The sequence below is a fragment of the Pundamilia nyererei genome, unplaced genomic scaffold, assembly GCF_000239375.1.
Source record: "Pundamilia nyererei isolate P.nyererei 1_Seehausen unplaced genomic scaffold, PunNye1.0 scaffold00057, whole genome shotgun sequence".
Classification (NCBI taxonomy): Eukaryota; Metazoa; Chordata; class Actinopteri; order Cichliformes; family Cichlidae; genus Pundamilia; species Pundamilia nyererei.
In genome coordinates this window covers 3174147-3187697 of record NW_005187458.1, presented here as the reverse complement: position 1 = coordinate 3187697, position 13551 = coordinate 3174147, and the positions used below count along the sequence as shown (strand labels likewise).

The 13551-nt window shown below is 38.2% G+C and overlaps 1 protein-coding gene across 1 annotated transcript in view; it reads left to right on the top strand.

Moving 5' to 3' along the window:
* The first annotated feature begins 651 nt into the window (after positions 1-651).
* pik3r3b (phosphoinositide-3-kinase, regulatory subunit 3b (gamma)) overlaps positions 652-13551 on the top strand; it is a 122245-nt gene continuing 109345 nt past the window's right edge. The window contains exon 1 of the mRNA XM_005734300.1: positions 652-704. The gene's annotated coding sequence lies outside the window, so the exon portion shown is untranslated. The remainder of the gene's footprint in view (positions 705-13551) is intronic.

Below are 13551 nucleotides of genomic sequence, written 5' to 3'. Positions count from 1 at the left end.
TTAATTATATATATTAAATAAAGAAGAAAATACAATAAGTCTAATAAGTCTAATTTTTACAGAGGAGTTCACATTTTGCAAAATGTACACCTAACTAAGACTCACTGCTGCACAAATTCATAACTCAGCATGTGACCACTGAGTACATTTCTGCATGTGTACATTTCTGCTTCTGGGCTACAAATCCAACATGATGATTAGTGAGTTTTAAATATGCTCCGAGCCTTATTTTCAAATGAGAGCCAGGCTGGTTTTACTTTTCATGAGTCTAACCATGTCCTGACTCCTGCTCTGTGGTTAGAGATGTGAGATTAATCTCCATCTTTTCATTCCGTCACTTATTTAAAAATAAATCCACCTTCTCCCACATGAGAAATAATAAATATGTGTGGTATGGTTCTGTCTTCTGAGGGCAGCAGGTGAAGAATTTTATAATTCAACAGGGCTGCATGAAAAATATAACACAATTCACCACATTTAGCCTGGAGCCTGAATAGCAGACTTGATCATTTGTATAATATAATGTATATCACTGTTTCTTAGCCCAGAGGAACATCATATTTTCTGTCTGACACAGTCATTTCTCGACTGACTTCGTTCCTCTTCGTCCGCTTGTGTGTGCTGTCCAGATCTTAATGATTCTCTGTACCAAGCCCCACCAGCATCCAGTGGACCTGTAGAGCTCCGCCAGTCTCTAGAATCAGGTACGGACCCCTTCAAAATAAGTTAAATGTTGGAGCAAAAATAATGTATAATAATGTATTCAGTAAATATTTACTGAAAGGTTTTTTTATGAGGTGCCAGTTCAATCAAACGTCCAAGATAAGGCGGTAATGAGCTGAGTCTCAGACTCTGAATGTGACCGATTTGTCTGAGTATTTAAGGAAAATATTGCTTGACCATTCATATCTAAATGATAGAAATATTTTAAATCATATCACAATGAAAGTGATCATTCTCTTTACATTTCAGTGTCATGAGCTGTGTACAGGCAGAAACTGTGGACCCAAGGTGCAGACACTTTGAGCAGGCACGCAGGGCAGACAGCATAGGATGAGGGAGACCACAACACAGATCAAAGAAAACACAGGGCTTAAATACACAGAGGGAGCAATCAGGGAATGGGAGACGGGGGGGAAACACAGCTGGGACAAATCAGGGCTAAGACATGGGAAGCAAAACCAAACACATTAACATGAGACACGAACCTTTAAAGTAAAACAGGAAACATAACACAGAGACGCGGACTTGACATGGGGACACAGCTGACAGGGGAGACAGTGCAATTATGGAACACAGAGACATAAACTATAAGACAGAGAACTCTAAGAAACCAAAAAACTAGAAATGATAAATAATATCAAAATCAAAGTTCAATAATGATGTAAAACTGAAAACCCCTAACACTCAGAACCTGCAAAGATTCTCATATTGCCTCTTTGCATCCTCTTACTTACTCCCATCTTTGGCCAAAATTAACTATTGTCTCTGGGAATGGGCTTGACTACCAGTATGTCAGTGTCAAGTTGACAACTGCTGATCATATTTGGTGATGTGATGTGTGGTGATCACCAGCTGGAACCAGAAACATGTCACCAAACAGCTGATTAGTATGAGGTTGACATGAAAAAGGTTATTGTAACCAGTGTGTCAAAGGTAGCCCTTAAAACATGTTCCATTATGTTAAAAAGGGACAGTGCTCTTGATAAAAGTATCACTAAGTATCAGTATCAATAATGTTACGACCCGTCTAGGACCAGGCAATAACATGAGTGAGGCACTCGCTCCCCCCCCCCAAGACCCAAGCAGCCACAGGAAACAAATCCGTTCTTTATAATGCCATTTATTTATAAAGTGAAAAAGAGGAACAACAAAAACGGGAGTGTCAACACTTCAGGGTGAGCCAAGGCCAAAGTAATAAATAAAAACAAATCTACACAAATCCCGCACCCCTGACCTTACCAAAACAAAGTCAAAAATAAAGACAGAGTCTGACCTCCTTAACTAATTCAAAACAGGAGAAAACGGGTGATCAAAAGAAACGGCTGCTCACCCCTACCCACTCCACTTCCACAACTTTCAAGCCACACTGCAGCCAGTGGCTGCCACAGTTACACTGCTGGGTCATGAGGAGAAACACGAGGACCTCTCCCGCCATAACACTCCAGCCTCCTTTTTATGGGCGGGTCCTCCAGCTGGAACCAGTCACGTCGGGGCGGTGTATCCACGCCCCAATCGGAGCAGGGCCCTGGCACAGCTGAATTAACATAAAAAGATGCATCACCTGCACAAAACAAAACACATGAACATGCAAGTTCGGAACACTAAGAATATAAATACCAGTATTTGTATTTATAAAATCCTGACACTACCTATGACTTATTTTTTGACTCTTGGTGTCGGCATGGTAACTACTGCTGTACTCCCTGTCTGTCATGGAAACTTGTCAGCACACTGTAAACCTGAGGAAATGTAAAATTTAAAGTTAATAAACGTAAAAGTTCAAGCATACAAATCTCACCTTTGTGTTCTTTTTTAATTAAGCAAAAGTCAAACAGGACCTTTGATAAATCAAAACTGTAATAAGTCAAAAGTGCCTCATTCAGCCATTTTTCGACACTGCAGTGGTTTCTATCTTATATTCACATATCGGTGAACACATCAGAGAGCAACTTGGGTTTCAGTATCTTGCTCAAGGATACTTGACCAACCGAATTAGCTGATGACCTGCTCTAGAGTATTGTCTTTTATAACATCAAACACAAAGGAGCTATTCATTTATTTATTTTGTAGAAGGAAAATCTGCCCTTTACACTTGATAGCATTTAGTACCATTTTAACATTGCTGATGATTGTGGGTATTTCTTAAGAGTTCCTAATAGAAAAAAATGACCAGACGTTTCTTGCCTGTGTTCAATGAGCACAGAGTAATACACGTCCATGATCAGTGATCCAAACACTGTGAGTGTAATATTCACAGGCTCTGGTCACGCAGAAAAGCTCACTTGCACGCATGTGGTGTGAGTAAACAGTAAATACATGGCTTTAATCTGCACCAACTACTTACAGTGTAGATATTTAGCATTTAGATTCACAGCAACACCAACATCTTTGATTTTAAGGAAAATTTCATGGAAGATGTTCACACATTAAATATTCTGTTGTAGGAATACTAAACTGAGGGAAATGAAATAATTGAATTATCGATAACTGGGGATCCTCCAAGCGCTTCTATCACAGACCCAATGGTTGGTAAAAAGATACCTATTTTATCTTTTAAGTACCTTATTGTGCCTTTAGGGGTACAAAAGCTTGTCTCATGGGTTGTATCTTTTAAAGTATTGATGTTGTGTCCTTAGGCTGGAGTCTAATCTAGCTGTCATAGAAAGAAGACAGGGTACACCCTGGATACACTCTGACATTATTAAGTCATTAATTAATTTATCATGCAGTTATTAAACGTGGGAGGAAATCCATGCAGATACAAGGAGAAGATGCGAAGTCCACACAGGAACATGGCAGCCAAACAGGAGAATTAAATCAAATTAAATAAGGGACTCTGGCCCGAAGGATGGAGAGCCAGTCCAGACCAGGGGTATCTGGGATCTAACAAAGTGCAAACCAGAAAATATCCTGGGCATATACAAACTGTGGCACAGTGGTTCAGTAGTTAGCACTCCTGTCTCACAGGAAGAAGGCTCCTGGTTCCAATCACAGCAGGGGCCTTTTTAAATGTAGTACATGTCCTTGCATGGGTTTCTTCCAGATGGTACCTTTGCTTGAATCGCATAAAATAATGTTAAAATAGTGTGCTTTTTACTGCTTGATAATATATTGTATATCTACCATTCTGTATACATAAATAGCTGGTGTTCCAGTAATTATTCTTATTGATTAGATTTCTCTATATTGTAACAGCATGGGCGAAAACTGTTTTTTAAACTCTGTCACTATTACCAGTTCTTTCAGGTCAGATAATTATTGAATTATTGACTTACAGGCACCTCTTTTGTTTCACTTAACACTGACTTCACACAGGTCCCTTTTCTCTTCTTGTTCCACACCTCGTAGCAATAACTGCACAAACATGGTTGCTCTATTCAGAATTGTCCTGAATGCATTCAAACTGGTACACGTACAATGACATGAAAAAGCATTTTGCCCCTTCCAGATTTCTTTGGTTTTTACATATTTGTCACACTTTCAGGTCATCAAACAAATGTTATTGTTACAGAAATATAACTTAAGTAAATATAAAATGCAATTTATTATGGGTAAAAAAGCTATCCAAATCTATCTGCCCCCCTTCCCAGCATTGGCAGGAGTACCAAAATTACTCCAGAGTAGAAACACATCTAATCCGGGAGATAAAAAGAGAGGAAGAGACTGAGCAAAAATGTGATCCATCTTTGACTTCTGTGGCAAAAACCTATGCCGACCAAAAAAAGAACATAAAGGCTTTTATTAGGTTTAGGGGCAATTGTCTGCTAACTATAGCTCAGTGGAGCAGATCATCTACTAGTTGGAAGGTTGGTGATTTGATCACTGGCTGCTGTAGTCTGTATGCCAACATATCCTTGCTGAACCCCAAGTAGCTGCCCTATTTGTTCATCAGAGTGTGAATGTTAGATAGAAAAAGCATAGAAAAAAGTGCTTGTGTGAATGAGGGATGTTGTATAAAGTGCTTTGACTGCTTAAGTAGAGTAGAAGAGTACAAAATAAAAACCATCCCATACTACACAGGGGCCATGGAGGTTTGCAAAGTCCTATTCTTTTGATAAATGAAATCATCATTTTAAAAATATTTTTTATTTATCGAGGCTACCTTCATCTAACATAAAAATGTGTTTGATGTCATGCAAGTGTGTGCAAAATGTGCTAAAATATGCCACAAATGCTTTTTCACTGTATATGTAACTGTCTAAAAGCTATTTGGTTAGCAGACAAATAAGATTACAAGCGAAGCCTTCTTGTGTACTAAAATAGCAACATCAAACATTTGTTTTAGCTTGTGCACTCAATTGAAACTGAAATTATGTTTCTTATCTTTTCAAACAAAGTGACTCTTGCTAAAATTAAATGGGCTCTTCCTTTTGCTGTGTTGGTTAATTTGTAATCATCTGCAAGCAACAAGTGGATCATCAGAAAACACAGCTCCAAAACCAGGTAAAGTAGATAGTCAGGAAAAAAGACAAAACTTGGCCAAATTGTAGTATTTGAAGTTCAGTTTTGGCACCACCAGGGAGTGCTCTGGCTCTGTACTTTAATTTTGGGAGAAAGGGGAGGGGAGCTCACAAAATTACACTCTAGACTCCACTCTCAGTTGGAGCATGGTAAGCAGGTAGCTGGCCAGGAGGATATGAGACATTTATTCTTAGTTTTTGTTATTTATGCTTATGATAGTGGGTCAAAAACAGATATTTCATTAGTTCTTACCAGTATGGTGTGATGTTATATAAAGCTTATATAAAACTGAACTTTGCCCTAACACATGTCCACTCTCTGGCACATTTACATGGAATTATTATTGTTAAAATATTATTTTTATTGTAATAACAAGAAGAATATTAAGATAATGGTTAATCGAGTGCACTCCCTCTAATTTTATATATTAGTAATATAATTTACAAAGTAAATCTTGAATGAAGATAATTCTAAAACTATTTAAAAATGTATTTTATGGACTGATGCAGAACTAATTTCGATGTTTCAGTAGTTATGCTACCTGGAATCCTAAGAGGTTAGCACTAATGATGCTACATCACTATTATGTATTTTTCATCATTTATGTTATATGTTATTGTCTTTCTAAGTCTTAAAAGAAATACTAAACACACACACACACACACACACACACACACACACACACACACACACACACACACACACACACACACACACACACACACACAGCTATAAACATAGGCTTAGGTAATACATCATACTTTCAAAAGGTTTTAAAAAGACTGAAGACATTGGATGCTGAGCCACACAACATAGTAAATGGATTGATTCTTATATAGTACTTTTGTTATTTATCCGAGCACTCAAAACACTTTACACAGCTTGCCAGATACATGTGTATAGATACATGCACACACACCTGAAACCTGACCCTTTTTAGACCATTACCATTGGGCCAAGATATGCACATATTATTGAATTAAAGAAGCTGACATATAGGCAGAGAAATATATAACAAAGCCCTGACATGCACACCCAGATATATGTTAAAGCATAAAGGGGCTGAATGACAGAAATTGCATGCACTCTATAACTGTGTTCTGTATGATATGTGATCTAACAGAGGTGGACAGAGTTTATAAATGGCCTGTATTTATATAGCGCTTTACTAGTCCCTAAGGACCCCAAAGCGCTTTACATATCCAGTCATGCACCCATTCACACACTGGTGATGGCAGCTACATTGTAGCCAACAGCCACCCTGGGGCGCACTGCCAGAGGCGAGGCTGCTGGACACTGGCGCCACCAGGCCCTCTGACCACCACCAGTAGGCTGTAGGTGAAGTGTCTTGCCCAAGGACACAACGACCGAGACTGTCCAAGCCGGGGCTCGAACCGGCAACCTTCCGATTACAAGACAAACTCCCAACTCTTGAGCCACGATCGCCCGCATTTATATGGAATATAAATATATCAAAAGGTAACTTGTGGGGAGATTTGTGTTGACGTCTGAGTATGAGGTCATGTGAATAGTCATAAAGGAAGGGTTTGGATGGAATACTGAAGGGCACGTAGGGGTGGTATATGTGAGAAACAATGGAGAGAGAGTGGGAGGGAAACAAGAAAGGAAACACTGTCTTCCTCCGTGCCTCAGCATCACACACAGGAATATTTTTCTCTTTCAATCATGGTTTTGAATTACACACTCAGAAGAAATACAAGGCAAAGATAAAGAAATATAATGAATGAGTGTTTTTCTTTAAGTATAGACTGTCTATACTGCAATCACTGTGGCTGATGTAATATCACCTGTTGGCTTGTGGAATCCACATTTTGAAGCCTTAATGTTTAACTTTTGGCCACCACCATGTTAGCGTTTCACAGACCATATTGACAATATTTGGATGATGGAGTGGAGTACTAAGTTATCAGCTAATGCAAGTTTGTTCCACAAGCTGCACCAACAAAAACTGTAGGGGGCACAGATATACGTGCCTACTAATTGGTATTACCTAAAAGAATAATAAAGTACTAGAATTTCACTAAACAAAACTAAAGAACAAACTTTTTGGATGGCCTGTACAACAAAGATTTGTTACATAGTTCTGTGAAGCAGGGTCCAAAAAGCAGAAACTATAATACCATTTTGAACATTCAGCAAAGAGCTAAGTTATGAAAAAATCTCATTATTAGCCACAGTGCCTTTGTTATGAAGATGTGACTATTAATAGAGCCCCAAATTGTATTTTGTACTACAAAGGCTGTAAAGATACGTTTTACCCCGAGCCTTAATGCTGTATCGTCAACAAGAGCAGCCCAGCTGTATAGGGCAAAATATAAGGTGCACCCTGGACAGGTCCCCACCAATAAACCTAAACCCACCAGCTGCATGTCTTTGGACTGTGGAGAAAGCTATCAGAGTGAACCCATCCAGACATGGGGAGAGCATGCAAACTACATACAGAAAGGCCTTGGCCAGATAGTGGATTGAAACCCAGGACCTTTTTACTATGAGGCAACAATGCTAACCACTGCAACACCCTGCTGCCCTATTAAAAAAAAAAATTGACAAAGAATAGGCAACAAAGTCATGTTTGCTCTCATGGCAATCCAGTGTTCCACAGCCAGGAAGAAAACTGCATTTTTCCTCCTGTATCTGAGGTTTGACTTACGGACAAACTGTGGTTTGCACAGAAGTCCAAGAATAAAAACCCGCTCAAGGTCAGATCCTTGAACCCGTTCCTCTCAATCACGCCCCTCCAGGTCTCACTGTTGTTGCCCAATGAGCGTTGAAGTCTCGGTCGGTCCGCCAGGGCCTCAGCTCCTGGTCGCAGCCCGGCACACATTGCACCCGACCTCTACTGCCTGTGGGGCCTGGCGCCTCCTGCAAGTGGTGGGCCTATTGCTACAAAGTCAAAGGTTAACCAGGAAATATGCAAGTCTTGAAGGTCATATCCAAATCCTCTATCCATGTTTGTATACTGTGTATGGTAGTACATTTATATACTGCAATAGACTTAGATTGCCATGATGTACTGAGCGTTTCTCCTTCTCTCACTCCTTTTTCACTGACCATGTGTTTATACACTCCATTTAATTATGAGTTATTATTAATCTCTGGCTCCCTTCCAGAGTGTGTCTACCTCTTGTTGCGGCTTCTCTGAATTATTTTAGGGTCTTTAATTTAGAACATTAAGTGGCTTTAGGAGACTTTTGTTCTGATGTGGCACTTTGAAAACTAAACTGAATTGAATAACTGATAATAGTAAATAAAACCTTTGTTGGAACGGTGTTCTGATCAGTACGTTGCAGAGGCAGTGAAACATCAGTCTGCAGGAAGTATATCCAAGCTGCTTAAGTACTCTGCCTTCTCTGTTCTGCATTTGTGTTGCATGTTATGGAATAATATTATGTAACAGGGAGTTGTATATTGTACAGAAATTCTCACATTATTCCACAGCCTCAGATCCTGCCAACTGACATGATTGGCTGTGTGTGCTTTATTTGGTATGTTGCACGTGTACAGTATTTTCTTAGAAGAGTCAAAGTGAGCGTATAAGTGTCTGAGTTACTCTGAAAGGGTTTAGGAACATTACCTCATCAAATTGACCTGTGATTGGTACATGGCCTGAGAGTTGCCATGGTAACAGCGAGCCTTTTTTAGCAGACTGGTTCTGCCGTGCCCACACAGCGCTCAGTGAGTTGGCCCAGTAACACTGTGTGTGTGCTGGAACTTCTGTATCTGTGAGTACCAGCATGTGTTTCACACCTGAAGAGTGACAACATCCATCCATCCATCCATCTATCTATCTATCTATCTATCTATCTATCTATCTATCTATCTATCTATCTATCTATCTATCTATCTATCTATCTATCTATCTATCTATCTATCTATCCATCTACCTGCCATTGCCACCCTGGCAAATGGTACACACCAAGAGTGATGCTTGGTTGTTGGTGTACCCTGCAGTTTATTTCCTCCTGCAGCTAAAACATCTTGTTTGAGATAGTGGATCAACTGAGGATTTCACTAAAAGCTATTATAAGCTGTGCAAAAGTACTTTAGAGTTTAAGAATGTTCTTTCTGTGAAAAGTATAAAAGTAGTAGTGTTTTTTTGATTTTATTACAATGGGAAACATCTTTATTTTGTATGTGTACTAGTATCTCTGGTGTGAGGCCTCTGAGTATGTGTGTTTTATGCTTTTAACTGAGTTTGAAGTAGTTGCTTGTGATGATTACATGGACGTGCTCAGATATATGCAAACACACAAACACTGTGCAATGGCACAGAGTGGGCAGTGTCTGTTTTGGAAATGATGACTCATGTTCACTTAAACTGTTACAGAATATTCTGCTACACAGAATATAAAACAGTGTGCATGGAAGCATAGAGAGACACTGCAGATAGATGAGGACATACTACTTTGTTATCTTTGCTCACATTTTCCCATGAAATTATTTGGTTGCCTCTCACAGCAACAAGCAATCTACAACACCGGAACTCTTAAATAATATTATTTCTTTTTGCATTTTTTTAGTGCTCTTCAGTCTCTCTCTGTCTTCCCTTTTGAACTTTTATGTCCTTTTTTATTCACTCATTCATCGCCATTCCTTTTCTTCTCCCTTGTGCTTCAGTGACAGTGGCTGCTGAGTTCAGCAAAACAGAAATTAAAATCGCTCCTCTACTCCATCTTTTTCTTCCATCTGCATCCTTCTATTCTTTCTGTCTCTGCTACCAGTTGTCTCCCAGTCTCTGTCCTGCTATTGGTTGGAAGTGATGTCATCATCTTCCTCTGGGGTCCGTCAGTAACCTATTGGAATCCAGTAATTTTACAGTCAGCAGCTGCACATACTCATAAACAGCTGATCAGACATTCGTTCACAGTGGATGTGTGGTGGAAACAGTCAGTCAGTTTGTCGCAAAGCATTTGGTAAAAATTGAGAAAATGGTTCTTTGGCTCCAAATACAGCAAGTATTTTTAAGAACTTGCTAGAGGAACATTTTATTCCACTAACACTAATTGCATTATATATTTATTATTTTTCACCCCAGAGGGAAAACAAAGTGTAGAAATATACATTCATATTTTCTTGCAGGTGTATTACTGACACTATTTTACAGCGGAAGAAATGTAAGAAATATTGTGTTCTTGAGAAATAAAGTAAGAGCCTAGAGGTGTGGTGTGCTTTTATAGGAAAGAAGAACCTGGCAGAGACATCTAGTTACCCTTCATTCTGTCATTAACCACCCCTCACTCCCATCTTAAAAGGTATTATTGATTGGCCCACCAAAACAAACAGAATTTATAGAGTAATTTCTCTTGTCACTTCATCTCATGGTGGGAGCAGCATCTGAGCTGATCTCTGTGTTCCAACCAATGACTGTATAAAGGTTTTTTACACTCATTGGTTCTAACAAGCTGTGGCTAATGCCATGACACCTCTGAAAAAGAGATACTGAAGGCTAGACCTTTACTCAAAAAATAACTATTTCAATGAACATAAAAAATAATGAAAAGGATTTTCATGTGATTAAATTAAATTTATTTTAGCATTATGCAATTCTGTTATTCAAATTTAATTTACTTGAGTTGGACCAACGTAATTAAATAATGATGAATCAACTTATTTACTCCAGTTGAGTCCAACTTAATTTAGCTGAGTTGACCTAACCCGTGCAAATGAAGTTAGTCTAACAAAAATACTTAATGCTAATAGAAAGTAATAGATTAATGTGAAAATCCTTCCCGTTATTATTTTAAGTTCATTTGAAGAGTTATTTTTGGAGTGTCCAATAAAATCTAGAGTCTGTTTAACATAAAACTTGAATGGCTTTATAACAACTTTCACGTAGCTGTGACTCCATCCATCCTCTTATCTTTATCAGAGTTGCAGGGTGGCTAAAATATAACGACCACCCAATTTCATCTTTTTGAGTGTTCCAGAAGAGATGGAAATTGCAATGCTGTACGTTTTCACAGACAATCAAAACAATTGTGTTTGCGTAATTTGCAGAGTAAGAAAAAAAGGAATTGAATGTCAAGAGACACTATCAGACAAAACATGCTAATTCACATTTCCTATCAGAGAGCAACCATGCTGAAAAACCTTTCACAGAGAGTGTTTATCAAAGACTGTGTTATGAAATATGTGAATGAAAAGTACATTTATTTTGTTCAGGCTTGAACACACCTAATCACCATAATAATACAAATGGTTGTATTATTAAATATAAAATGGGTTTTTTTTAAAAACAAAAAAAACTAACCCCCACAGTTTTTATGTTTTGAAAAAGGAATGAATGATTATTGGCCCCTGAATGATTTTCCATTAATAAATCTGGCACACTTGAAAAAAAAAAGTCTGGATACCCCTGATATAAGCCATGACAGCATGATTTCCCAAACTTTAACCTTTATTGGCACCATATACTAATACTGTAGAAATTAGTTAGTTTCTAAATATAAATCTTTTGTGGTAGAAAGTCAGAGACAGGTAAAATTCATATTATTCATAGTTATATGATATAGTTTATATTCAACCTGAACAGACTTTGACTTTTAGGGCTGATACTGATACCAAAAACTCTGATATTACTATGGCAGCCAGTTTTCTTTATACATGTATATTTATTTCAGGAATATGTTTTGCAAACTGTTTAGCAACTTACTGTAAAGACAGTGACCCTGCTCCACTGTCTGCTCAGCTGTTATGCTATTCTGCTACGTGCTGCAGACTGTGCTTTGCTTGATATACTAGTGTCATGCATCAATATCTACTATTTTCGAAAAAATGCATCCATGTCCTCTGTACTGAAATCTTTTCATGTTTTCCAGTGTAACCAGTGGGGCTTTTGGGGAGCTGACACTCACAGGGGATTGATGTTTTTGTCAGTGTTAGCTAAAATCATACTGAAATGTGTTCTTCTCAGCAGATATAAATCCTAAACCAAAATGCTGCATAGCAGTTATGAGGGGATTTTTACAGTTCTGAAAAGTTAATTGGATCAATCTGTGTTTCAGCGATGGACTGTTAAGCAGCTGTCAAATCATTTTAGCAAATAGTCTACAAAGAGTTTGCACAAATTAGACTGACCATAGCTGTGGCTTTCTGATCGCGTACTCCTATGGGAGAGCTTGTTCTTGGATCCACTTTTTTTTTTGCTCTTCTCATACTGGAGATTCCAATGCAAAGGGCTCATTGTATTTTTTCCCCAGACTGCCACTGGCAATCACATTAATGTTAGTATTTGGAAAACAAAGAAAAAGGAAAATGTGCAATAGGCAAAGTAAACTGTGTTAATGAAAAAATTCTGAAAGTGAGATGAGTAGAGCCCAGAACCAAATCATTGTAACTGTGGTAAAAGCTTAAGCATTTACTGAAACGTTGAATATTTCAAGTACTTTCCCAGTTATCCCATGGTGGAATACCCTATTAACCATATATAACATCATTTAACATCATATAAGGTAATCAGAAAACTGATCTGGATGTGATAATTATTTCCATTGTAAAAAGACAAATGTTTTTAACTCAGTATGCTGAAATGATGATGGGGTAATGCTTCTCTTCTCTTCTCTTCGCTTCTGCTCACTTCTTCTCTCAGATGCTTATCTCTACCATATGTTGCCCTGTAACATGAATGACTAAAGAGATACCTGTGGCTCCACCGTCTGTTGGAAACACTTACACATACAGATTTCAGTTTTCTGATCTCGGATGTTTTGGGGCAAATTAAAACCTTAAATTCTTTGCAATCTTTTTCTAAACAATTCTGAACAATTCTGTGATCACAAGAGTGCTCTTGCCGTGTTCAGGCAGGTATCAAAATAACCACCACATCTGTTCTGTATGCCAGTGTGATAGTTTTTCCTACTTCTCTCTTTCTCGCTCATCGCTGTGTTTTATTCTCTGTGTCCTCCTGTTCCATCTATCTGAGCTCATGTTGTGATATCAGAGTGTGTGTGAGCAGAATTCCAAGGACACATGGGTTGACACAGAGGTGAGCCAGTTCATAGACACGCGTTCAAGGAAATTGGTAGACTTGGGGACCTAGCGGTAGTCATGGGAACTATATGATTATAAGCAAAAACACAAATTAAAATGGTTTAGACTAACATTATCACCCGAGGCACCAAACACACAACCATGTAACATACTGAAAGGGTTCCACCCAGACTGCAATTCCTAAATTGGATGAGCAGAAGAAAATGAGAAATTTTTTTTCAGTTCTCTGTTTATATAGAATAAAATATATATATTTTCACAAATTTAAGAACAACACAACCCAATATATACTATTAAATAAACTAATGTTTATTTTGTGTCATATCAACACTATTTCACGCCATAAAACTGTAGACG